This window comes from Cricetulus griseus (assembly GCF_003668045.3).
Source record: "Cricetulus griseus strain 17A/GY chromosome 1 unlocalized genomic scaffold, alternate assembly CriGri-PICRH-1.0 chr1_1, whole genome shotgun sequence".
Classification (NCBI taxonomy): domain Eukaryota; kingdom Metazoa; phylum Chordata; class Mammalia; order Rodentia; family Cricetidae; genus Cricetulus; species Cricetulus griseus.
The window spans coordinates 56,425,177-56,438,148 of NW_023276807.1; the positions used below are offsets into that span (position 1 = coordinate 56,425,177).

The window sequence follows — 12,972 nt, forward strand, 5'->3', positions numbered from 1 at the left end:
TCACCGATCCCACATATGACAGAGGGCTGATTTCCAAAATATATAAGGAGCTCAAGAAGCTAGCCACCAAAACACCAAACTGTAAGGGGGCGTTTTCCTGCATTATAATGGTGCCTAAAGACACCAAGATGTAAATTACTTCACAGGCGCTGGGTAATCTCCATTCCTTTGATCTCTGCCTATCCCGTGGCTCATTTTGGCCTGAGGAGCTAAAGCCATTCATAGGATATCTGCCTATCCCGTGGCTCATTTTTGCCTGAGGAGCTAAAGCCATTCATAGGATAACACGTCCCAGGCGGCTGGTCAGCCTTTATATAGGGATGGTTTTCTTGGTTCAATGTCTCCACTCTGGTAAAATGCATTAAAGCTTGTCTGCAGAAGGATCCGAGTGTCCTGCGTGTATTTCTTGCTGGCGAGGAATACAGAGCGGGCGCGGGACACCAAACAATGAAATAAAAAGTGGGGTGCAGAACTAAATAGAGAATTCTCAACAGAGGAATCTGAAATGGCTGAAAAACATATAAGATAGTGCTCAAAATCTTTGGCCATCAGAGAAATGCAACTCAAAACAGCTCTGAGATACCACCTCACACCTTTCAGAATGGCTAAAATCAAAAATACCAATGACAATCTATGCTGGAGAGGATGTGGAGAAAAAGGAACACTCCTCCATTGCTGGTGGGAGTGAGAACTTGTAAGACCACTCTGGAAATCAGTATGGCAGTTGCTCAGAAAAATGGGAATCAGTCTACCTCAAGATCCAGCCATTCCTCTCTTGGGTATATACCCAAATAGTGCATGTTCATACAACAAGGACATATGTTCAACCATGTTCATAGCAGCATTGTTTGTAATAGCCAGAACCTGGAAGCAACCTAGATGCCCCTCAACTGAAGAATGGATAGAGAAAATGTGGTACATTTATACAATGGAGTACTACTCAGCAGAAAAAAGCAATGGAATCTTGAAATTCGCAGGCAAATGGATGGAACTAGAAGAAACCATCCTGAGTGAGGTAACCCAGTCACAAAAAGACAAACATGGTATGTACTCACTCATATATGAATTTTAGACATATAGCAAAGGATTATCAGCCTATAATCCTCTTCACCCAAGGAACTAGGAAACATGAAGGACTCTAAGGGATAAATGGACCCCACGAATGGGAATTGGCATGAACTCCTAAGCTAATTGGGAGCATGAGGGTAGAGGAGAGGGAGCTGCCACAATAAGAGCAGGAGAAGAGGAGTAGAGGAGAGGAAATGGATGAGCAGAAATATTGAGTTGGGGGAAGAATAGAGGAGAGAGAGCAGAATGAGAGATACCATATTAGAGGGAGCCACTATAGGTCCGAGAAGAGATCTGGAACTAGGGAGATCTCCAGAGACCTACAAGGATGACACAATCAGACAATCCAGGTCATGGTGGAGAGGATAACCTAAACACCCATCCCCTAAAATGAGATTGATGACTACTCTTTATGCCATCCTAGAGCCCTCATCCAGTGGCTGATGGAAGCAGAGACAGACATCCACAGATATACACTGAGCTGAAATCTGGAACCTAGTTGAAGAGAGGGAGGAATGAAGATCGAAGGGGTCTGTACCAGGTTGGAGAAACCCACAGAAACAGTTGGCCTGAACAAGGGAGAGCACATCGACCCCAGATGCTGTCTGGGAGGCCAGTACAAGACTGATCCAGACTCCTGAACATGGATGTCAATAAGGAGGCCTCTGCACTCCAGGGAGCCTCTGATGGTGGATTAGTATTTTTCCCTGGTGCAAGAAGGGACTTTGAGAGCCCATCCCACATGAAGGGATACACTCTGGCCCTGGACACATGGGGAAGGGCCCAGGACCAGCACAGGAAGATTTGGTGGACTTTGCATAGCCCCCCTTGAGGGCCCTACCCTACCTGGGGAGTGGTAGGTGGATGGGGTGGGGGGATAGGTTGGGGGTGGGGAGGAGGTATGGGAGTGATGGGGGTGAGGGGAGGGAGAGGGAGAAGGGACTTACATGTGAAACAAGCTAGTTCCCTAACTTGAACTAATAAAAAAAAATTAAAAATAAAAAAATAAGTAAGAATAAAAATAATTTTAAATAGCATTTTCTTCTACTTTCAATTATTTATTATTGATTTATAACTTATCAATTCAGCATCCATCTTCAGTGCCTGATAATTATGGAAAGGTGAATGAGTGCTGCAGTTTACTACATTTTAGCATTCCTTCAACCCAACCCTTTTCGAGGAGCAGCAATGGTTTGAATACGCATTTATTGAAGTCATCTGAACTAAGGTCACTTAAGTTCCCTAATTAATTCCAGTATTGTGGAAAATTCTTCTCAATATTTCATTTTTCCTTTTCCTTTTCTCTTTTTCTTTTTTGGGGGTATGTACATGGGTGCGTGCGTGCGTGCGTGTGCGTGTGCGTGTGCGTGTGCGTGTGCGTGTGTGTGTGCGTGTCTGAGAGGGGGCTTCATGTTTCCCAAGGTGACTTTGACCTCACTGTGTAGCAGATAATAACCTTACATTTCTGATCCTCCTGCCTCTGTCTATGTGCTCTAGTGAGAGGCCTGTGCCCAGCCTGTGAGATGCTGGACACAGGGATCCTGCCTCCCAGGCAAGCCCTCTGCTGACTGAACCTCGTCCCCAGTCCTCCCTCTTCGTTTCTCTTTTTTTAACTTTTTTATTGGTTGTTTGTGGATTTCACATCATGCATCTTGATCTTACTCGTTCGCCCATCCCTTCCTCATGTGCCCTCTATTCTTGAAACCTCCCCTGACTAGGATAAAACAAAATAAAATTTAAAAGAAAAGAAAAAATTGTCAATGTGGAAGCTGCAGTGCAGCACAGTGAGTCACACAGTATACATTCCAGTCCATGTATCATTACTTGCAAGTGCTCAAGCGCCTTCCTCTCCTTTAAAAAAGGGACATCCACCTCTCTGGTCTTCATACTTTCCATTTTTCTTCTTTCTGTGTGTTATTCTTACCATGAGTTTCCTATTTAACAGTATCACTGTAAGATTATGATTTCTTTGCTTCCTCTACATTTCCTACAAACATGACTGGAAACAAGAGCGCATTCATTCTCTGTCTTAATTTTATTGCATCACTGTTCATTACCCAATAGACTCTTGTCTGTATTTTGCTAAAAAAAAAAAAAAAAGTGGTATGATAGACAGTGGTATTGAGAGGGTGGCTGACCCTTGGGGGCTGAGAACTAACTGCAAACTCAGTTCCTGATGCCCTAAAGCACCCATGTTTAACCAACTATGTTTAACAGCTGCCACATGTTTCTGTGAAGTGTAGGGACCACCAGCTCCCGTGAAGTCTGTTTCCACATCCCTTTACATTAACTTGTATCTTTTCATGTAGCCTGCAGTTCCTCCCTGCTATGCCTGGCAACGGCTTGGCTGAACTTCCTGTAACCGGGCCCTCACATCCCTTCTTTCCAACTTTAATTTTGTCCTATGTAATGCTATCTAGTAAAGCAGTAGCATTACATCACATAACATTGTATCCTATATACATATGTCTGCTCACATAGTCTTATGTTCATCCATGTGCATCAGGCCTCCCTCCCCATGGTTGGGTACATCAATTATTGGTGTCTTTCCAACAGTGAAGGATACATACTGGAGTGGGGGAAAGTTTTCCTACTTCCCAAAACAGTTCTGTACCTAGATTTTTCTTACATTTCTGAGAAATTACCATCTTTTTTTCTAAAGAATAACTTTCTTTCCCCACAGTCCAGTTACACATTTGATTTGTTTCTTTCATTTTCCCCCTGCTCCTCCTGCCTTTTTTTATTCCTCGCACCCTGTACACATTCCCTTTTCCTTATACATGTGTGGCCCTTGATTCTAAGAGTATCTTGAAACGGCCGTCCTAATTTAGTTTAGTGCCTTTAAACTGAAACGACAGTCTCAGTTTAATGTGCTTGGGAAGTTGAGACAAAACACAGCTTATTGGCAGTTCACCTCACTCTGTTGTTACTGTCCATTAGAAGGAAAATGTATTTGGTTAGAAGATCACCAATGCTCATTTTGTAAACAACATTCTCCAAAATGACACTTTTACAAAGTAGAGGGCATACCTTCAACCTTTCTTTTTGCCGTATTCTCAAATATTTTGTCCGTAGCCACAGATGAATTGGCAGCACAAGTCAGAGGAGCACTGTCAGAGATGCTCTGTTAAAATTAATATTAAAATTCACTGCATAAAATTTCTTTAATTGCTTTAAGATATATGAATTGGTTGTTTTTAAGCCATTATACAAAAAAATGGGAAAATGTGTTTAAAATCTCAGTGTTTCAATACCGAACCTTATATGTGCCTCTCTAGATCAAGCCCATCTTCGCAGCTTTATGTGGAAACCTTTTTAAGGCTTATAATTCTGTAAACCAGACATGGCCATTTAGGGGAAAAATAATCCCTGGGCAGGATACTTACTCATATGCATATTTCCAAAGAGGAACTACAATTATAGAACCTAACTCTTATATTCCACATCAAAAACAAAGGGGCATTTTTAAAGTGTTCATATGTAAATACGTTCTTGTAACATGAATAATAAAAACCCAGAGGCAGATACTGGGATTCAAGCTTCAAGCTGAAGATCAGAGAGGCAAAGCAGCCAGCTACCAGCACTTACCTCTACCTCAGACTGAAAGGGTGATCTAGCTAGCTCCACAAATCCTCAGAGACAATTGGTCTCCCTGTCTGGAAACTAAATCTCCACATGAGACCATATGCTCCTTCCTTTTATACCTCTCTCTGCCCAGCCATATCACTCCTGTAATCCTAAGTGCTGAGATCATCTTTTTTAGATGTTTCTCTTTTAGACTGTTTCATGTAGCTCAGTGTGGCCTCAAACTAATAGAGATCCATCTGCTTGTCTCTTCAGTCCTGAGATTAAAGGTGTGCCTCCATTGCCTGGCTCTATGGCTAGCCAGAATGGCTCCTGAGATTAAAGGCGTGTTTCACCACTGGCTGACTCTACAGCTTGTGGCTAACTTTGCATTCTGAACCCTCAGGCAAGCTTTAGTAAATCATAAATAATATATCACCATACATTCTTGTAAATATGATTGATACATTAAAGCAGTAGACACTAAAGTATTTCAGATGAGTGAAATCATTCCAGTGTTAAGGTACTTTGCTTGGGTCTGAGAGATGGATCTGCAGAGAGAAGTATCTGTTAGGAAGCCTGACACATGATCTTGAGCCCAAGAACCCACACATGGTGGAAAGAGGGAAATGACACTACAAAGTTGAACTTTGACCTCTACATGCTCACTGTGAAACATGCATATCTGCACAAATACACACACATAATACACACACACACCACAAACAGTAATAAATAAGTACAATTAGAAGGCATTTGGCTTGAAAAGGTATTTCTATGTATATTAGTTCATGTGAAAACAGAGAAATTTAGAAACTGGATCATTTGGGCAAAGGCCTCCTCAACAAAATTGTTAGTATAAAGCACCCACAGTGGCTAGGGTGTGTTTTTCAGTGGGAAAACATTTGACCATAGGGTGTAAGATGCTGGGTTTGAGCTCCAACACTGAAGAAAAGAAAATATTCCAAACAGAAATACAACAGAAGCTTTTGTAGAGGGTATATGTGTCCAGGAATGCTGTTGTCTAAATGTTGTGTTGCCCTTTGTGAGTATCATAAAATAAGTATTTTATTACTGTAAAATAAAGTATTTAATAGGTATACAACTATTTACCACTAGCTGAAAACAAAGCTAAAAGAAGTACACTAAATGAAATCATCTCTCAATTTTCCACTTGGAGAAAGAATTGATGACCATAATTCTAATATGGCTGTAGACAGGATATTTTTCAAGTGCCTGATTTTTTTAAGTCTCATCTAACAACCATATCTAAGCTTATTACTGGAAGCTGTATAGCCCTTCTTTCCTGTTTATGACATCTCTGATTTCCCCCTTTAATGACACAGTTCCTCTGTGTAACTCTCCTGACCTTGAATAGCCTGAAGGCTGAGAATTATGAGATGCATCACACATATGGCATTATGTACAATATTCCATGATAGAAATCCATGTGTCTATTCATTTATTAACATTCAAATATAATCAAAATTGTCTCATCTGTAAAATCTGATTCTAAATGTTCCAGGGTACATACAAATCTGTTGTCTAAATTCCATTGTGAGTTTTAAGTGAACAAATAAACAGGTCCAAAGCATCTGAAACTTGAAATTGGAGGACATTTTAATGATTGGTACTAGAAAACCAGCCAACTACACATGGCTAGTAAAGATATGAGTCTTGGAGGGAAACCTGCAACTACCGCTTTACTAAACCAGCATAATCCCTAACTACACTCTAAATATTTGTCCTTATACCAACAGATAACTGTAGTTCTCACCCATCATCAAGTAAGCTTTTCTTTGCAACAGACAGAGAGCATTACAGAAAACCATAAGCAACCAAAGTGCACAGTTGTGGAGCCTGGGTCCCAACAGATACAGCTACATCATTACTTCAGCACCTTGCTCAGGGAGCACTGTGGAGAAGAGGGCAGAAAGACTGTAAGATTCAGGGGAACTGGGAGTTTCCTGGGCCAGAGTGTCTCCTAGGAATGTCAGGAGCTACACCCATGAAGTCTCACCAACATGCCTGCCTAACATGTCCATATACACAGTCACATAGACAAAATAAGGCTCACAAGGCCACAACCCAACACAAAAACTATAGGCAACTGATGAATACTGAGAGTGGGAAAAAGAGTCTTCCCAAGGAAGAGCAAACCAACTGGTTACCCAATACTGAATGTTCATCCTTGAAAACATACACATGTGAGAAACACTATACAGACTAAGAAAATTGTATTTATATATTTAGGAACACACACACACACACACACACACACACACACACACACACACACACAATGTAGCTATTTTTTAAAGAGGCCATGAATTTAAAAGAGAGAACAAGGGAGGTACATGAGAGAGTTTGAAGGGAGGAAAGGGAAGGAGGAAATGATGTAATTATAAACTTAAAAAGTGAAGTATTTGACCTTAAGAGAGACATACATGGTTCCCCAGAGAAGGGGAAAGGGATAAAATCTCCTGAGATAATTAGGAGCATTGTGGGAGGGGAGAGGGAGTTAGAAGAAAGAGAAGGGGAGAAGAGGAGGGGAGAGGAGGACAGGAGAGAGCAGGAAGATTGAGTCAGGGGAAGAATAGAGGAGAGCAAGAAAAGAGATACCATCATAGAGGGAGCCATTTTGGGTTTAAAGAGAAATCTGACACTAGGGAAATGTACAGAGATCTACAAAGTTGACCCCAACTAACAATCTAAGCAATAGGCAAGAGGTTGCCTTAAAAATCCTTCTCCGATAATGAGATTGATGACTACCTTATATGTCATCCCATTGCCTTCATCCAGTAGCTGATGGAAGCAGAAGCAGACACCCACAGCTAAACACTGAGCTGAACTCTGGAATAGAGTTGCAGAGAGGTAGGAGTGATGAGCAAAGGGGTCAAGACCAGGCTGGAGAAACGCACAGAAACAGCTGACCTGAACAAGGGGTTGCTCATGGACCCCAGACTGATAGCTGGGAAACCAGGATAGAACTGCTCCAGACACCCTGAATGAGGAGGTCACTTTGGAGGTCTGTGCAATCTATGGGGCCTCTGGTAGTGGATCAGTAGTTATCCCTGGTACACGAATGGACTTTGGGAGCCCAATCCATATAGAGGGATACTCTCTCAGCCTAAACACACCAGAGAGGGACTAGACCCTGCTCCAAATGACATGACAGACTTTGAAGATCCACCATGGAGGGCCTGACCCTCCCTGGGGAGCAGAAAGGGGATGGTAGGGAGCAGGGGAAGAGGGGAGGAAGAAGGAACTAGGATTGACATGTAAAAGAAGCTTGTTTCTAATTTAAATTTTAAAAAAGGAAAAAATGAAGTATTTTTTAAAATATAACATTAAACTTTTGCTATGCATTTATTATTAAAGTTTCTGCTTTTAGAACTGGATTTTGTTTGAAGTGAAACATGCCAACTTTGATCTCCTTAGCAGCTTTCCTTACATTCCTCATTAGACAATTTAGAAAATACTCAATATTCCCTTTAACACGAATTTTGAGAAACATGTTTTTTAAATTCTAGATTTTCACATTTCTAATACTATTTCAATTTAAATAGAGAATCAAAGATAAAAATAGAGAATAGTCTCTCCTAAAAGCTTATAGGATGCCAAAATTCAAAGTATCCTAAAAAATAACAAAAAAATGATACCTCACTCTTTCTTCCCCCTCTGCTGCCCTGACCTATCCTGAGCCCTACTCCTGCCCAAGGCCCTCATCAGCCCAGGAGCTCTCTGGGCGTGGGCCTGGGCCTGCATAGAGTGGACCCGCCCAGACAGGAAGGACCTCCCTGAGTCTGGAAATACCTCACTCTTCCTTCCCCCTCTGCCACCCCGACCTCTCCTGAGCTGAGTGAGGAGACTACCAGGAGAGGCAAGACCATCCAGAGCTGCAGACATTGAAGTCTTGGCCCACACCCATCACCGGGTGACAAGAAGAGATGGAGAAACCCCACCTGCACCCACTGGAAGAAGAAATGGGAAGAAGGGAGAATAAGAACACACTCAACAGAAAAACCAATATGACACCAATAGAATCTAGGGACTCCACACCAGCAAGATTTGAAAAGCACAACACAGAGGAAGAAGAGACAGACATAAAAATCTACGTTATGAAGATGTTCCAGACCCTTAAAGAGGAAACAAGAAAATCTCTTAAAGAAATAGAAGAAAAAACAAAAAAATTCAAAAAAATAAATAATTCTCTTAAATAACCTGAAGAAAAAAATAACTAAACAAGTGAAGGAAACACTGTAAACAGTTCAAGGCATGAAAGCTGAAATAGAAACAATAAAGAAAACACAGAATGGGGGGATTCTGAAAATACAAAGGCTGGATAAACAATCAGGATGTGAGTATAAGCAATAGAATACAAGAGATAGAAGAGAGAATCTCAGTTGTTGAAAACTCGCTAAAGGATATACAGTCATTGACCAAAGAAAATCTCAAGTCCAACAGATCTCTAACACAAAATGTCCAGAAAATATGGGACACTGTGAAAAGGCAGAATCTAAGAATAATAGGTATAGAAGAAGGTGAAGGAATACAGCTCAAAGGTACAGAAAACATATTCAACAGAATCCATAGAAGAAGACTTCCCCAACCTAGAGAAGGATATGCCTTTGAAAGTACAAGAAGCTAACAGAAAACCAAATAGACTGGACCACAAAAAGAAGTCCCCTTGCCAAATAATAATCAAAACACCGAACTTACAGAATAAAAAGAAAATATTAAGAGCAGCAAAGGAAAAAGGTCAAGTAACATATAAAGGCAGACCTATCAGAATCACACCTGACTTCTCAATGGAAACTTTGAAAGCCAGAAGGTCCTGGATAGATGTCCTTTAAACACTAAGGGAACATGGATGCCAACCCAGACTACTGTACCCGGGAAAGCTTTCAATTACTATGCATGGAGAAAACAAGATATTCCAAGACAAAAACAGATTTAAACAACACATATCCACAAATCCAGCCCTACAGAAAGTCTTAGAGGGAAAACTCAAACCCAACGAAGATAACCACACTCACAAAAACATAGGTAATAGATAATCCAACTTTACCAACCAGGAAAAGAAACAGGAGGGTAAAATCCACACACAATGACACCACCAACAATAAATCCAAAACAAACAAGAACCAACAATCAATGGACATTAATATCCCTCAATGTCGATGGTCTTAACCTGCCTATAAAAAGATACAGGATATCAGAATGGATATGAAGACAGAATCCATCCTTCTGCTGTATACAAGAAACACACGTCAATTTCACAGACAGGCATTACCTCAAAGTAAAGGGTTGGGAAAAGATTTTCCAATCAAATGGACCTAAGAAACAAGCTGGTGTAGCAATCCTAATATCTAACAAATTAGATTTTAAACTAAAATCAATAAAAAGAGATGAAGAGGGGCATTTCAAACTCATCACAGGAAAAGTCCATCAAGATGACGTCTCAATTCTAAACATCTATGCCCCAAATACAAAGGCACCCACTTTTGTAAAAGAAACATTACTAAAGCTCAAACCACACATGAAACCACAGACACTTATAATAGGAGACCTTCAACACCCCCATTTCACCACTAGACAGGATCACCAGACAGAAACTTAACAAAGAAACAAAGGATCTAACAGAAGTTATGACACAACTGGGATTAACAGACATCTATAGAACATTGCATCCAAACACAAAAGAATATACCTTCTTCTCAGCGCCATATGGAACCTTCTCTAAAATTGACCACATACTTTGCAACATAGCAAACCTCCACAGATACAAAAAAATTGAAATAACCCCCTGTGTCTTATGGGAACACCACGCTTTAAGATTAGAATTCAAGAGCAACACAAATTGCAGAAAACCTACAAACTCATGGAAATTGAATAACACCCAGTTACACCAATCCTGGGTCAAGGAAGAAATAAAAGAATGAAATTAAAGACTTCCTAGAATTTAATGAGAATGTAGACACAACATACCCAAACTTATGCAACACTCTGAAAGCACTGCTAAGAGGAAAGTTCATAGCACTAAGTGCCCACATGAAGAAACTGGAGAATAGTCACACTAGAGAATTGACAGAACAACTGAAAGCTTTAGAACAAAAAGAAGCAAACTCACCACAGAGGAGTAGATGCCAGGAAATAATCAAACTGAGGGCTTAAATTAATAAAGTGGAAAGCAAGAAAACTTTACAAAGAATCAATGAAACAATGAGTCAGTTCTTGGAGATGATCAACAAGATAGACAAACCTCTAGTCAAACTAACCAAAAGGCAGAGACAGAGCAAGCTAATGAACAAAATCAGAAATAAAAGGGGAGACATAACAACAGACACTGAGGAAATCCAGAGAATCATCAGGTCATACTTTGAAAACCTGTACTCCACAAAATTCAAAAATCTAAAGGAAATGGACAATTTTCTGGATAGATAGCACTTACCAAAATTAAACCAAGATCAGATAAGCAGTTTAAATCTACCTATAACCCCTAATGAAATAGAAGTCGTCATCAAAAACCTCCCAACCAAAAAAAGCCCAGGGCCAGAAGGTTTCAGTTTCAAAAAAAATCCAGTAACCCTTCATGATGAAGATCTTAAAGAAAACAGGAATAACAGGAACATATCTAAATATGATAAAAAGCAATATATAGCAAACCAACAGCCAACATCAAACTAAATGGAGAGAAACTCAAAGTGATTCCTCTAAAATCAGGAACAAGACAAGGCTGTCCACTCTCTCCATACCTCTTCAATATTGTCCTTGAAGTCCTAGCTAGAGCAATAAGACAACAAAAGGAGATCAAGGGAATACAAATCGGAAAGGAAGAAGTCAAACTCTCACTATTTGCAGACGATATGATAGTCTACATTAGTGACCCGAAAAACTCTACCAGGGAACTCCTACAGCTGATAAACACCTTCAGCAAAGTAGCAGGATACAAGATTAACTCAAAAAAAAATTCGTAGCCCTACTCTACACCGATGACACATTGGTGGAGAAAGAAATCAGAGAAACATCACCCTTTACAATTGCCACAAACAACATAAAACATCTTGGGGTAACACTAACCAAAAAAATGAAAGACCTTACAGCAAGAACTTTGAGTCTTTAAAGAAATTAAAGAATATACCAGAAAATGGAAAGATCTCCCACACTCTTGGATAGGTAGAATCAACATAGTAAAAATGGCAATCTTGCCAAAAGTAATCTACAGATTCAATGCAATCCCCACAGTTCTTCACACACCTTGAAAGAACAATACTCAACTTTATATGAAAAAAACAAAAAACCCAGGATATCCAAAACAACCCTGTACAATAAAGGAACCTCTGGAGGCATCACCATTCCTGACTTCAAGCTCTATTATAGAGCCATAGTCCTGAAAACAGCTTGGTATTGGCACAAAAATAGGCAGATAGACCAATAGAGTTGAATTGAAAATCCTGATATTAACCCCAACACCTATGAACACCTGATTTTCGACAAAGATGCTAAATCTAAACAATGGAAAAAAGATAGCATCTTCAACAAATGGTGCTGGCACAACTGGATTCGGACATGTAGAGGACTGCAGATAGAACCATATCTTTCACCATGCACAAAAACATTTTTGTTTCAGACATAGAACAAAGGATTACCAGCCTACAATCCTCTTCACCAAAGGAACTAGGAAACAAGAAGGACTCTAAGAGAAAAATGCATGGTCCCCGGAGAATGGGAAAGGCCAGGATCTCCTAAGCTAATTGGGAGCATGAGGGTAGGGTAGAGAGAGCTGGCAGAATGTGCGGAGGAGAAGAGGGGGGAGAGGAGGAAATGGAGGTTGAGTAGGGGGAAGAATAGAGGAGAGCAGGATGAGAGATATCATAACAGAGGGAGCCATTATAGGTCGGAGGAGAGATCTGGCACTAGGGAGATTTCCAGAGATCTATAAGTATGACACTAACTGACAATCTAGGCAATGGTGGAGAGGCTACCCTAAATGCTGTTCCCCTATAATGAGACTGATGACTATTTTATATGCCATCCTAGAGCCCTCATCCAGTGGCTGATGGAAGCAGAGGCAGACACCCATAGCTATACACTGAACTGAACTCTGGAACCCAGTTGCAAAGAGGGAGAAATGAAGATCAAGGGGGTCGTGACCAGACTGGTGAATCCCACAGAAACAGCTGACCTGAACAAGGGGGAGCACATGAACCCCAGACTGTCATCTGGGAGGCCATCATGGGACTGATCCAGACTCCTGAAAGTGGATGTCAATGAGGAGGCCTAGGCACCTTATGGGGCCTCTGGTAGTGGATCAGTATTTTTCCCTGGTGTAAGAAG

General features: G+C 40.7%; 1 protein-coding gene across 1 annotated transcript in view; it reads right to left on the bottom strand.

Moving 5' to 3' along the window:
- Positions 1 to 12,972, bottom strand: part of LOC100774454 (putative ankyrin repeat domain-containing protein 19) — a 60,349-nt gene that overhangs the window by 21,758 nt on the left and 25,619 nt on the right. The window lies entirely within an intron of this gene.